Below are 13689 nucleotides of genomic sequence, written 5' to 3' on the forward strand. Positions count from 1 at the left end.
CGGGGGATCTGTTTTTAGGATCCGGGAAGGTGTTGTCTGGTCGAGTCGGTCTCTGATTCAAAACTACCTTATATAGGGGCTTGCCTATTGTAGAATATTATTCTACAATCAGTTGTAGAATAGACCCACCCTATATATATATATATATATATATATATATATATATATATATATATATATATATATATATATATAAGCAGGAGCCTTAGCGCTTGCTTTACTAGGGTTCCTCTCTTTCACTCTCTCATGCTCTCCAGATCTAAGCAAGACATAGGTGGTCACACTCTCTCTCTGCTCACGGCTGGTCACAAATCCAGCCGGACCACCTTGGCCAGGGCAGGGGTGTAGGTGCATCGTTCACGCTGTCGTCGGTGGCGAGGGAGGAGACCAATGGATGCCCACGCGCCCCGATTGGCGGCCGTGCCGTTCTCTTCGAGAGAGCGCCGGCTTGGGAGGGCCTCCGACCCCTTCTTCCTCCCTGCGGTACTGTGGCCAAGATGCGGCCTCCCGACGCCGTCTTTGCCACATGCTGATGACCCTCAGGTATATATTCCTTCGAAACCTGCCTTGCTTTGCTGCCCCAGCTCCCCATGTGGCTGCGTGTGGATCTTTTTCTACTTCCGTCAGTTGTTCCATAGCCACCTAGACTTTTACTATTATTAGAGGTAAAGCTAGTTCATACAGTCGAATCTAAGAGTTGGTTCAAATAGGGAAGAAAGTGGGAAAGGTGTAGCATGAATCTAGGACTTATTTCTAAGAGGAAACGGGGGAAAGTAGTAAATACTGGCTACCCAACCGGTCTCTTGGTTGAAAAGGTGAAGAAAGCATGGTGGATGGCGAAGGGTGGGGGAAGTGGACCTGTCTCTTGGTTGAAAAACTAAAGAAAGTGGGGGTGTTGGGGGACAACGTAAATGAGAATGAGCAGGTCTAGATTTCCTGTGCTCACATAGGAAAATGTCGCCGAGGAGATAAAAAATGGGACAAATGCAGACATGCTGCCTGAGTGTTTGCCGCTCTCGGCAACCACATCTGACTCACCACTTTATGCCCCTACGCCCATATCGCTACCGTTAATGTAAAATCACATGAAGCATTAAGCAATGCCACCTAATGTCACTATAAGTAATGGTGTAGTGACGTTGATAAATTGAAGCAATGCCACCACCATTTTATGAAGTGCTTCCGTCTTTGCTTTATTTCCCATGAATTGTGTTTTTGCAATTACACTTAAATCTCACACTGCTAACATTGCTTCATGCCAGTGGAACTGCACAAATTTGATTGCACATTTACTGACCATGTGCTACTCTCATGACAGTAATACTAATGCTATTGTTCTGCATGTTAATCTAGTGGTAGTGTTGATGTGATGTGATGCTACTTACTTAAGGGCACTTTCATACTGTCAATCGAGTGCCAATTATAACACAATAGATGATGTTGTTAATCATATGCCACTGTAAATATCTGTCACTATTTAAATAACCGTATTCCGTATTTGAGCAAATAGGGATGTCTTTCTCCATATCGTTTCTATCTGCGCAATCAGAAGTACACACCTCAGTTTTAGTACAACTACCGAAAATGAGATGGCTATTCCTAGCTGTTGTCCTCTAACCACCAGTGTTCCAGGTATTCCTACATTGGTAGTAACTAGGTAGAATGACCAACGCAATCTAAAATAAGTTGATTCGTATGTTTTACTTCCTGATTGCAGTGCAGGAACAAGCGAAAACAACTGCATTCTAGTCCGGAATGCACTTTCTATGAGTTGATCCATGGACCAAGGACTAGCTGGCAAGGCTGCACGGAGGTTTTTGGGACAAGTGCGTGGACAAGAGGCACTGTGGTATGCTTATTTCTGCAAATAGTTGTGCTTAAATTTAGTGGAATGCACAAGAATTTCACCTTGTGAGTACACCACATGGTTCAGTTCAGCATTCCAGCTGAGAACACAATTATAATTGGTTATTCTGGAATGAGAGAACCTAACCCTGGATGGTGGCAACAAGAAAAAACCAGAGTGAACTCTAGGAAATTTAAGCCTGCCGGGAGGCCCTTTGCTCAGAGACGAAGGAGTAGCTTTGAACTTCTTGTGCTTCAGTACACCTTGGACAACACGCCTGACAACAGTGAGGCTGGAATACAACTAGACATCGGTATAAGCGCAGATGGCTTCCAAGATCCAACAACCTAAGAACTCTATTTTTCCAGTGCGTATATTCAGGTCATCCGCCTCATAGCGAGTGACATGTACTACCACACAATCCTTATCTGCATTAGGGCTCTAATTGAAACAGAAAAAATTCTGAATTACTTTCCAGTATAAGAAACACAAGTTATTTAAACCACTATGTATAGCATGGCATCGAAGCTGTAATAAAATTTTGCATTATTCATCACCACATACATAGATGAAAAACCACAATCGAGATCGTCAAAGAAGAAAATCACCTTGCCTGGTTCTCCTTGGTCCATCATGAAACTAATGAATACTAGGAGACCACTGAAAGGAAAACACAATCGCAATGACAATGAACAAAAAAGAGAGTGAGGATTGGTCTTCTTTGCAAAAGTTCTTTTTCTCTAAACAAAAATATACCAACATCACGGATCCAATTACCTTCCCTTTGTTGGGAGAGAAGAACAGTGGCAGCTGTGAGTGTTGGCTTTCTTGAAGACGATGAGGGAGAAGGGGATTCAGCGAAGAGTGAAATGATGGTTGCTTTGTCCGTCAAACTTAGACTGCGGGGAGGTGGGGTTTTGTGATATGACGGCTCGTTACTGCCACGCTACGACCGGGGTGACTCTCCGCCTGCATTTGGGCCCGCGCGCGGCATGGCCCGCATGTCAGTGAACAAAAGTAAAACGACATTCAGTAGAGGGAGACGTTTCGATGCCCTAGGAGGAGCCAGAAGCGGTAGTGTATCCACTGTACTAGTAGTAATTGTTTTTTTGGGTAGCTGTAGAGTGTCTCTACTGTACTACTATTAATTGTTTCTTTGGGCCCAGACAAAACAGCCCATCCACCCTAGTAAATAATGAAATCAATTCAAAAGCCCATATATTTACTTAATGAGAGGCGCTACCCACACCCAACACACTGCCCCCCAAAAAACCTAGGTGCTCTTCTTCCTCCTCACTCCCACCCACCTCACGTCAGCTCGCTCCACTCGTACCCCTAAATTCCTCACCTCACTCCTATAGAAAACCCCAGCTCCCCTTCTTCCTCACCACTACAAAAAAACCCTAGCTCCCCTTCTTCACTCGCACTACAACTAGGCTCGTCATTCATTACTCTGCTCAAATCCGTGAGCGCGACGCGACGCCCTCGAGGAAAATGGAGTCGGCTGACCCCAGCGTCAAGAAGATGAGGCTCCCGCCAGCGGGGACGCCTGTTGTAGATCCCACACCCGGCAGCGCAGGGAGAAGCGGCGACCCCACCCCCACGGGATCCCAGGAACCCGTAGAATCTCGGGTGGACCGCATCAGCGATCTCCTAGACACCGTCCTTGGGGAGATCATCTCGCTTCTCCCCACCTAGGATTGCTACCGCACCCAAGTCCTGTCAATTCGGTGGCGCCCTCTATGGCGCGTCGTGCCCCTTAATCTCAACTGTCATTAGCTATCTCTCTTCAATGATTTTGAAATCCCCAGAGCCATCATCTCCTCCCACCAGGGCTCCGTTCAAAGCCTCTGCATCCCATCATGCTACCTAAGAAAGCATACCATGCCCTGCACGGTGGACACCAGGCTGAAATCCCCTAAATTCACAGAACTACAGCTGCTTCAGTTCTACTATTCCCCTGGAAATCACCTACCAGATACTGAACGCCATGTACTTGTGCCCTCAGCACCGATGTCCATCTTGCGGTTTTCCTCCTCTCTCCACACTGCCACCTTTGTGCTATGCTACCTACCAGACAAACTGGTACTAAACCTTCAACTCTCATTTCTCAAGAAACTTTCACTTGTGCAGGTTCGTATATCGGAGGCCTAATTGCACAGCATCATCCACTCCAGTTGCCCTGCCCTGAAGTGCTTGGTGCTTGTTTTCACAGTTAGAATCGGTAATCTCCAAATAAAGTCGCCTAATGATACGTCCATTTTGCATCATGCTTTTATATCAATATTTATTGCATTATGGGCTGTTATTTCACATTATGTCACAATACTTATGGCTATTCTCTCTTATTTTACAAGGTTTACATAAGGAGGAAGAATGCCGGCAGCTGGAATTCTGGGCTGGAAAAGGAGCAAATATTAGAGACCTATTCTGCACAACTCCAAAAGTCCTGAAACTCCATGGAATACCTTATAATAAATAATGAAAAATCCTCACCAAAGTTGAAGACCAGGGGGCCCACACCCTGTCCACGAGGGTGGGGGCGCCGCCCCCCCTAGGGCACGCCCCCCTACCTTATGGCCCCCCTGGTGGCTCTCTGATGACCATCTTCTTCTATATGAAGTCTTTCATCGAGAAAAAAAATAAGAAGCAACCTTTTGGGACGAAACTCCGCCGCCACGAGGCAGAACCTTGGCGGATCCAATCTAGAGCTCCGGCAGAGCTGTTCTGCCGGGGAAACTTCTCTCCCGGAGGGGGAAATCATCGCCATCGTCATCACCAACGCTCCTCTCATTGGGAGAGGGCAATCTCCATCAACATCTTCATCAGCACCATCTCATCTCAAAACCCTAGTTCATCTATTGTATCCAATTCTTGTCTCCAAGTCCGGGATTGGTGCTAGTAGGTTGCTACTAGTGTTAATTACTCCTTGTAGTTGATGCTAGTTGGTTTAATTGGTGGAAGATCATATGTTCAGATCCTTTATGCATATTATTACCCCTCTGATTATGAACATGAATATGCTTTGTGAGTAGTTACGTTTGTTCCTGAGGACAAGGGAGAAGTCTTGCTATTAGTAGTCATGTGAATTTGGTATCCGTTTGATATTTTGATGAGATGTATGTTGTCTAGCCTCTAGTAGTGTTATGTGAACGTTGACTACATAACACTTCACCATTATTTGGGCCTAGAGGAAGGCATTGGGAAGTAACAAGTAGATGATGGGTTGCTAGAGTGACAGAAGCTTAAACCCTAGTTTATGCGTTGCTTTGTAAGGGGTTGATTTGGATCCATATGTTTCATGCTATGGTTAGGTTTACCTTAATACTTTTGTTGTAGTTGTGGATGCTTGCAATAGAGGTTAATCATAAGTGGGATGCTTGTTCAAGTAAGAACAGCACCCAAGCACCGGTCCACCCACATGTCAAATTATCAAAGTACCAAACGGGAATCATATGAACGTGATCAAAACTAGCTTGACGATATTCCCATTGTGTCCTCGGGAGCGCTTTTCCTTATATAAGAGTTTGTCCAGGCTTGTCCTTTGCTACAAAAAGGATTGGGCCACCTTGCTGCACTTTATTTACTTTTGTTATTTGTTGCTCGTTACAAATTATCTCATCACAAAACTATCTGTTACCACTTATTTCAGTACTTGCAGAGAATACCTTGCTGAAAACCGCTTATCATTTCCTTCTTCTCCTCGTTGGGTTCGACACTCTTACTTGTCGAAAGGACTACGATAGATCCCCTATACTTGTGGGTCATCAAGACTCTTTTCTGGCGCCGTTGCCGGGGAGTGAAGCGCTTTTGGTAGGTGGAATTTGGTAAGGAAAAAATTTATATAGTGTGCTGAAATTTACTGTCACTTGTTACTATGGAAAGTAATCCTCTGAGGGGCTTGTTCGGGGTATCTTCACCCCGACCAGTAGAGCAAAGAGTTGCTCCTCAACCTACTGAACCTATTGAAAATGAAATTCCTTATGAGTATCCTTCAGGTATGATAGAAAAACTGCTAGCTAATCCTTTTACAGGAGATGGAACAAAGCATCTTGATGAACACCTAATATATGTGGATGAAGTTTGTGGATTATTTAAGCTTGTAGGTATACCCGATGATGTTGCTAAGAAGAAGGTCTTCCCTTTATCTTTGAAGGGAGACGCATTGACATGGTATAGAAGATTGAAATTGGAATTTCATCAAAAGTATTACCCTATGCATCTTGTTCATCGTGACCGTGATTATATATATAATTTTTGTCCTCGCGAAGGAGAAAGCATCGCTCAAGCTTGGGGAGGCTTAAATCAATGTTATATTCATGCCCCAATCATGAGCTCCCAAGAGAAACAATTCTTCAAAACTTTTATGCTCGGCTTTCTGAAAATAATCGCACCATGCTCGATACTTCTTGTGCTGGCTCTTTTATGATGAAGACTATTGGATTTAGATGGGATTTATTGGATAGAATAATACGCAACTCTGAAGATTGGGATCTCGACAAAGGTAAGGAGTCAGGTATGACACCTAAGTTTGATTGTGTTAAATCTTTTATGGATACCGATAGTTTCCGTAAGTTTAGCACTAAATATGGACTTGATTCTAAGATAGTAGCTTCTTTCTGTGAATCTTTTGCTACTTATGTTGATCTCCCTAAGGAGAAGTGGTTTAAATATCATCCTCCCATAGAAGTAAAAGTAGCTGCACCTATTAAAGTTGAAGAAAAGACTGTCACTTATAATGATCCTATTGTTCCTACTTGTTATGTTGAGAAACCACCTTTCCCTGTTAGGATAAAGGATCATGCTAAAGTTTCAACTGTGGTTCGTAAAAGCAATATTAAAACATATACACCTCCTGAGCAAGTTAAAGTAGAACCTAATATTGCTATTGTTAAAGATCTCTTGTCTGATAATATAGATGGGCATGTTATTTACTTCTGTAATGAAACTGCTAGAATTGCTAAACCCCGTGATACAGATAAACCTAGACCTGTGGTAGGCATGCCTGTTATTTCTATTAAAATAGGAGATCATTGTAATCACGGGTTATGTGATATGGGTGCTAGTGCTAGTGCAATACCTATTGACTTATTCAAAGAAATTATGCATGACATTGCACCTGTTGAGTTAGAAGAAATTGATGTTACTATTAAACTTGCTAATAGAGATACTATTTCACCAATGGGAATTGTTAGAGATGTTGAAGTCTTGTGTGGGAAAACTAAATATCCTGCTGATTTTCTTGTTCTTGGTTCCCCACAAGATAGCTTTTGTCCCATTATATTTGGTAGACCCTTCTTAAATATTGTTAATGCTACCATAGATTGCACAAGGGATGTCGTTACTGTCGGCTTAGATGATATGACTCATGAATTTAATTTCTCTAAATTTAGTAAACAACACCGTGAAGAAGAATTGCCTAGTAAGGATGAAATTATTGGTCTTGCTTCTATTGCCGTACCTCCTAGCAATCCTTTAGAACAATATTTGCTAGACCATGAGAATGATATGTTTATGAATGAAAGAAGGGAAATAGATGAAGTATTCTTTAAACAGGAACCTATTCTGAAACACAATTTGCCTGTTGAAATCCTAGGGGATCCCCCTCCACCTAAGGGTGATCCCGTGTTTGAGCTTAAACCGTTACCTGATAATCTTAAATATGCTTTATCTTGATGAAAAGAAGATATATCATGTTATTATTAGTGCTAACCTTTCAGAGCATGAAGAAGAAATATTATTGAAAATTCTGAAGAAGCACCGTGCTGCTATTGGATATACTCTTGATGATCTTAAGGGCATTAGTCCCACTCTATGTCAACATACAATAAATTTGGAAGCAGATGCCAAACCAGTTCGTGATCCTCAACGACGTTTGAATCCTAAAATGAAAGAAGTGGTAAGAAAAGAAATACTAAAGCTTCTGGAGGCAGGTATAATTTATCCCATTGCTGATAGTCAGTGGGTAAGTCCTGTTCATTGTGTCCCTAAGAAGGGAGGTATTACTGTTGTTCCTAATGATAAAGATGAATTGATTCAACAAAGAATTATTACAGGTTATAGGATGGTAATTAATTTCCGCAAATTAAATAAGGATACTAAGAAAGATCATTACCCCTTACCTTTTATTGATCAAATGCTAGAAAGATTATGCAAACATACACATTACTGCTTTCTAGATGGTTATTCCGGTTTCTCTCAAATACCTGTGTCGGCTAAAGATCAATCAAAGACTACTTTTACATGCCCTTTTGGTGCTTTTGCTTATAGACGTATGCCTTTTGGTTTATGTAATGCACCTACTACCTTTCAAAGATGCATGATGGCTATATTCTCTGACTTTTGTGAAAAGATTTGTGAGGTTTTCATGAATGACTTTTCCGTCTATGGATCTTCTTTTGATGATTGCTTGAGCAATCTTGATCGAGTTTTACAGAGATGTGAAGAAACTAATCTTGTCTTGAATTGGGAAAAGTGCCACTTTATGGTTAATGAGGGTATTGTCTTGGGGCATAAAGTTTCTGAAAGAGGTATTGAAGTTGATAAAGCCAAGGTTGATGCTATTGAAAAGATGCCATGTCCCAAGGACATCAAAGGTATAAGAAGTTTCCTTGGTCACGCCAGATTTTATAGGAGGTTCATTAAGGAATTCTCAAAAATTTCTTGGCCTCTGACTAACTTATTACAAAAAGATATACCATTTGTATTTGATGATGATTGTGTAGAAGCATTTGAAATACTTAAGAAAACATTAGTCTATGCACCTATTGTTCAGCCACCTTATTGGAATTTACCCTTTGAAATTATGTGTGATGCTAGCGATTATGTTGTAGGTGTTGTTCTAGGGCAAAGAGTTGATAAGAAATTAAATGTTATCCATTATGCTAGTAAGACTCTAGACAATGCTCAAAGAAATTATGCTACTACTGAAAAAGAACTTTTAGCAGTTGTATTTGTTTGTGATAAGTTCAGACCTTATATTGTTGATTCTAAAGTAACTATCCACACTGATCATGCTGCTATTAAATATCTTATGGAGAAGAAAGATGCTAAACCTAGACTTATTAGATGGGTTCTCTTGCTACAAGAATTTGATTTGCATATTGTTGATAGAAAAGGAGTTGAGAACCCCGGTGCAGACAACTTATCTAGGTTAGAGAATGTTCTTGATGACCCACTACCTGCTGATGATAGCTTTCCTGATGAACAATTAAATGTCATAAGTACTTCTCGTAGTACCCCTTGGTATGCTGATTATGCTAATTACATTGTTGCTAAATTCATACCACCTAGCTTCACATACCAATAAAAGAAAAGGTCATTCTATGATTTGAGACACTACTTTTGGGATGACCCACATCTTTATAAAGAAGGAGTGGATGGTGTTATTAGACGTAGTGTACCTGAGCATGAACAGGAACATATCATACGCAAGTGCCACTCCGAAACTTATGGAGGACACCACGCAGGAGATAGAACTGCACATAAGGTATTGCAATCCGGTTTTTATTGTCATACTCTCTTCAAGGATGCCCGTAAGTTTGTCCTATCTTGTGATGAATGTCAAAGAATTGGTAATATTAGTAGACATCAAGAAATGCCTATGAATTATTCACTTGTTATTGAACCATTTGATGTTTGGGGCTTTGATTATATGGGACCTTTTCCTGCCTCTAATTGATATACACATATTTTAGTTGCTGTTGATTACGTTACTAAGTGGGTAGAAGCTATTCCAACTAGTAGTGCTGATCATAACACTTCTATTAAAATGCTTAAAGAGGTTATTTTCCCAAGATTTGGAGTCCCTGGATATTTAATGACTGATGGTGGTTCACATTTTATTTATGGTGCCTTCTGTAAAATGCTTGCTAAATATGACGTCAATCATAGAATTGCATCTCCGTATCACCCACAGTCTAGTGGTCAAGTAGAATTGAGTAATAGATAACTCAAATTAATTTTGCAAAAGACTGTCAATAGGTCTAGAAAGAATTGCTCCAAGAAACTTGATGATGCATTATGGGCCTATAGAACTGCATATAAAAATCCTATGGGTATGTCTCCGTATAAAATGGTATATGGAAAAGCATGTCACTTACCTCTCGAACTAGAACATAAGGTATATTGGGCTATTAAAGAGCTCAACTATGATTTCAAACTTGCCGGTGAAAAGAGGTTATTCGATATTAGCTCACTTGATGAATGGAGAACCCAAGCTTATGAAAATGCCAAGTTGTTTAAAGAAAAGGTTAAAAGATGGTATGACAAAAGGATACAAAAGCGTGAGTTTAATGTAGGTGATTATGTATTGCTATACAACTCTCATTTAAGATTTTTTGTAGGAAAACTTATCTCTAAATGGGAAGGCCCCTATGTTATCGAGGAGGTCTATCGTTCCGGTGCCATAAAAATCAACAACTTCGAAGGCACAAATCCGAAGGTGGTAAACGGTCAGAGAATTAAACATTATATCTCAGGTAATCCCATAAATATTGAAACCAATATTATTGAAACCGTAACCCCGGAGGAATACATAAGGGACACTTTCCAGAACGTTTTAGACTCCGAAAAGGAATAGGTATGTGGTACGGTAAGTAAACTGACTCCAAAACAACTTTTAAGGCAATATTTCTCCGTTTTGGAATATTTAGAAAAATAGAAAATTAAGTAGCAGTCCGGGAAGGACACGAGGGCCCCACGAGGGTGGAGGGCGCGCCCTACCCCCCTAGGCGCGCCCCTACCTCGTGAGCACCTCGTGTGCCTTCCGGACTCCGTTTTCTTGTACGATATGTATTTTGGTCGGTAAAAATTCACTATATATACTCCCGAAGGTTTTGACTCCCGTATCATGTAAATATTCTCTGTTCTTGTTTGAGCTGTTTTTCTGACAGACCTAGATTATCATGACGTCCCCAAGTGCTTCCAAGGACAAGTTCTTCGAGAAGGTCATCAAACCTTACCTCACGGAGGTGCTGCGACACCCTCAAACCATTGAGATGCGTGATGGGTTGCTGCACATCCGCGATGCTGAGGGACCAAAGGGAACCGGAAGCGTGGAGACGAGGCTCGAAGCAATGGAGCAACAAGTTTTCAAGTGCCAGGAGATGGTGGAGCATGGAATCAACGCTAGCCACACGATGCTCGCAGAGTTCACTAACAACTACAAGCCGGATGCAAAGAACACCGAGGAGGCCATCTTCAAGCTACATGAGAAGATCGAGCACCTCCAATCCCAACTCTATGACCTGCAAAACCAAAACTGTGAGTATGAATATAGATTCAAAAGAATGAGTTTGGCTGCAGATTCGAGGTTTTCGGAGAATCGATCATCCTTCTATGATGGTGAACCTATGCCTTGGAAGATGGATGACAAGCCCGCATCATCAACAACACCTCCACCTTCTTCACCAACCAAGGAGATATAATCACATGGGTATGGGCACTCCCCTTGGCAACTGCCAAGCTAGGGGGAGGTGCCCCGGTATCATATCACAATCACAACTCCTATCTTTACCGTTTTCCTTAGTTCGATCCTATTAGTAGTATTTTGATCTAGTAGAATAAAGTTTATGGCATGATCTAGTTTTGAGTTTTGCCTTATGATCTCTCTATGTAATCGAGTCCGTGAGTTATATAATAAAGATTAGTGTTGAGTCAAGGGCTTGATTTTCTTGCTATGATCTTGGGTGAATAAAAGAAAAGAGAAAAAGAATAAGAAGAAAAAAAAGTTCATATTGATCTTATTGATAGTAATGACTTCACATAGAAAGAGTGTGATGATTAAAAGTTGTTGGGAGTTGGCAGACATAGCTTTGGTCATCGTTGCAATTAATAGGAAGTAATAAGGAAAGAGAGGTTTCACATATAAATATACTATTATTGACATCTTTTATGATTGGGAGCACTCATCAAAATATGACATGCTAAAGAGTTGATGTTGGACAAGGAAGACAACGTAATGGGTTATGTTTTCTTATATCTGAGATAAAGTATGTTGTCATGGATCATCCAACATGTTGAGCTTTCCTTTCCCCCTCATGCTAGCCAAATTCTCAGCACCAAGTAGAGATACTACTTGTGCTACCAAATACCCTTAAACCAGTTTTGCCATGAGAGTCCACCATATCTACCTATGGATTGAGTAAGATCCTTCAAGTAAGTTTTCATCGGTGCAAAGCAATAAAAATTGCTCTAAATATGTATGATTAGTGTGGGAGAAATAAGCTTTATACGATCTTGTGATGTGGAAGTAATGAAAGCGATGGACTGCATAATAAAGGTTCATATCACAAGGGGCAATATAAAGTGGCGTTCTTTCGCATTAAGATTTTGTTCATCCAACCATAAAAGCGCATGGCAACCTCTGCTTCCCTCTGCGAAGGGCCTATCTTTTATTATTATCTTCTACCTTATGCAAGTGTCATGGTGATCTTCACCTCTCCCTTTTTCATTTTATCCTTTGGCAACCCCAGCATGTTGGAAAGAACCTGATATATATATATCTAATTGGATGTAGGGGGCATGAGTTATTATTGTTGACATTACCCTCGAGGTAAAAGGTTGTGCGGTGAAACTATATGCCCCTATCTTTCTCTGTGTCCAATTAAAACTCCGTAACCACAAGTATTGCGCGAGTGTTAGCAATTATGAAGGACTAGATGATAGTTGAGTATGTGGACTTGCTTTTTAGCTCTGACATGGACTCTTTCTGATGTTATGATAAATTGCAATTGCTTTAATGACTGAGGTTATAGCTTGTTGGTTCTCAATAAGGTTTCTGATTCATACTTTTGCATTGTGAATAGATCATCACTTGAACATAAGTAATCATATGACAATATCTATGTATGTTGCTGTTATGAGAATAATCATGATGCCCTCATGTCCGTATTTTATTTTTATCGACGCCTCTACCTCTAAACATGGGGATATATTTATTGTTATCGGCTTTCGCTTGAGGACAAGCGATGTCTAAGCTTGGGGGAGTTGATACGTCCATTTTGCATCATGCTTTTATATCGATATTTATTGCATTATGGGCTGTTATTTCACATTATGTCACAATACTTATGGCTATTCTCTCTTATTTTACAAGGTTTACATAAGGAGGGAGAATGTCGGCAGCTGGAATTCTGGGCTGGAAAAGGAGCAAATATTAGAGACCTATTCTGCACAACTCCAAAAGTCCTGAAACTCCACGGGATACCTTATAATAAATAATGAAAAATCCTCGCCAAAGATGAAGACCAGGGGGCCCACATCCTGTCCATGAGGGTGGGGGGCGCCCCCCTAGGGCATGCCCCCCTACCTCGTGGGCCCCCTGGTGGCTCTCTGATGACCATCTTCTCCTATATGAAGTCTTTCGTCGAGAAAAAATAAGAAGCAGCCTTTCGGGACGAAACTCCGTCGCCACGAGGCGGAACCTTGGCGGATCCAATCTAGAGCTCCAGCAGAGTTGTTCTGCCGGGGAAACTTCTCTTTCGGAGGGGGAAATCATCGCCATCTTCATCACCAACGCTCCCCTCATCGGGAGAGGGCAATCTCCATCAACATCTTCATCAGCACCATCTCATCTCAAAACCCTAGTTCATCTCTTGTATCCAATTCTTGTCTCCAAGTCCGGGATTGGTGCTAGTAGGTTGCTAGTAGTGTTAATTACTCCTTGTAGTTGATGCTAGTTGGTTTAATTGGTGGAAGATCATATGTTCAGATCCTTTATGCATATTATTACCCCTCTGATTATGAACATGAATATGCTTTGTGAGTAGTTACGTTTGTTCTTGAGGACAAGGGAGAAGTCTTGCTATTAGTAGTCATGTGAATTTGGTATTCGTTCGATA

This window comes from Triticum dicoccoides, chromosome 7A (assembly GCF_002162155.2).
Source record: "Triticum dicoccoides isolate Atlit2015 ecotype Zavitan chromosome 7A, WEW_v2.0, whole genome shotgun sequence".
NCBI lineage: Eukaryota > Viridiplantae > Streptophyta > Magnoliopsida > Poales > Poaceae > Triticum > Triticum dicoccoides.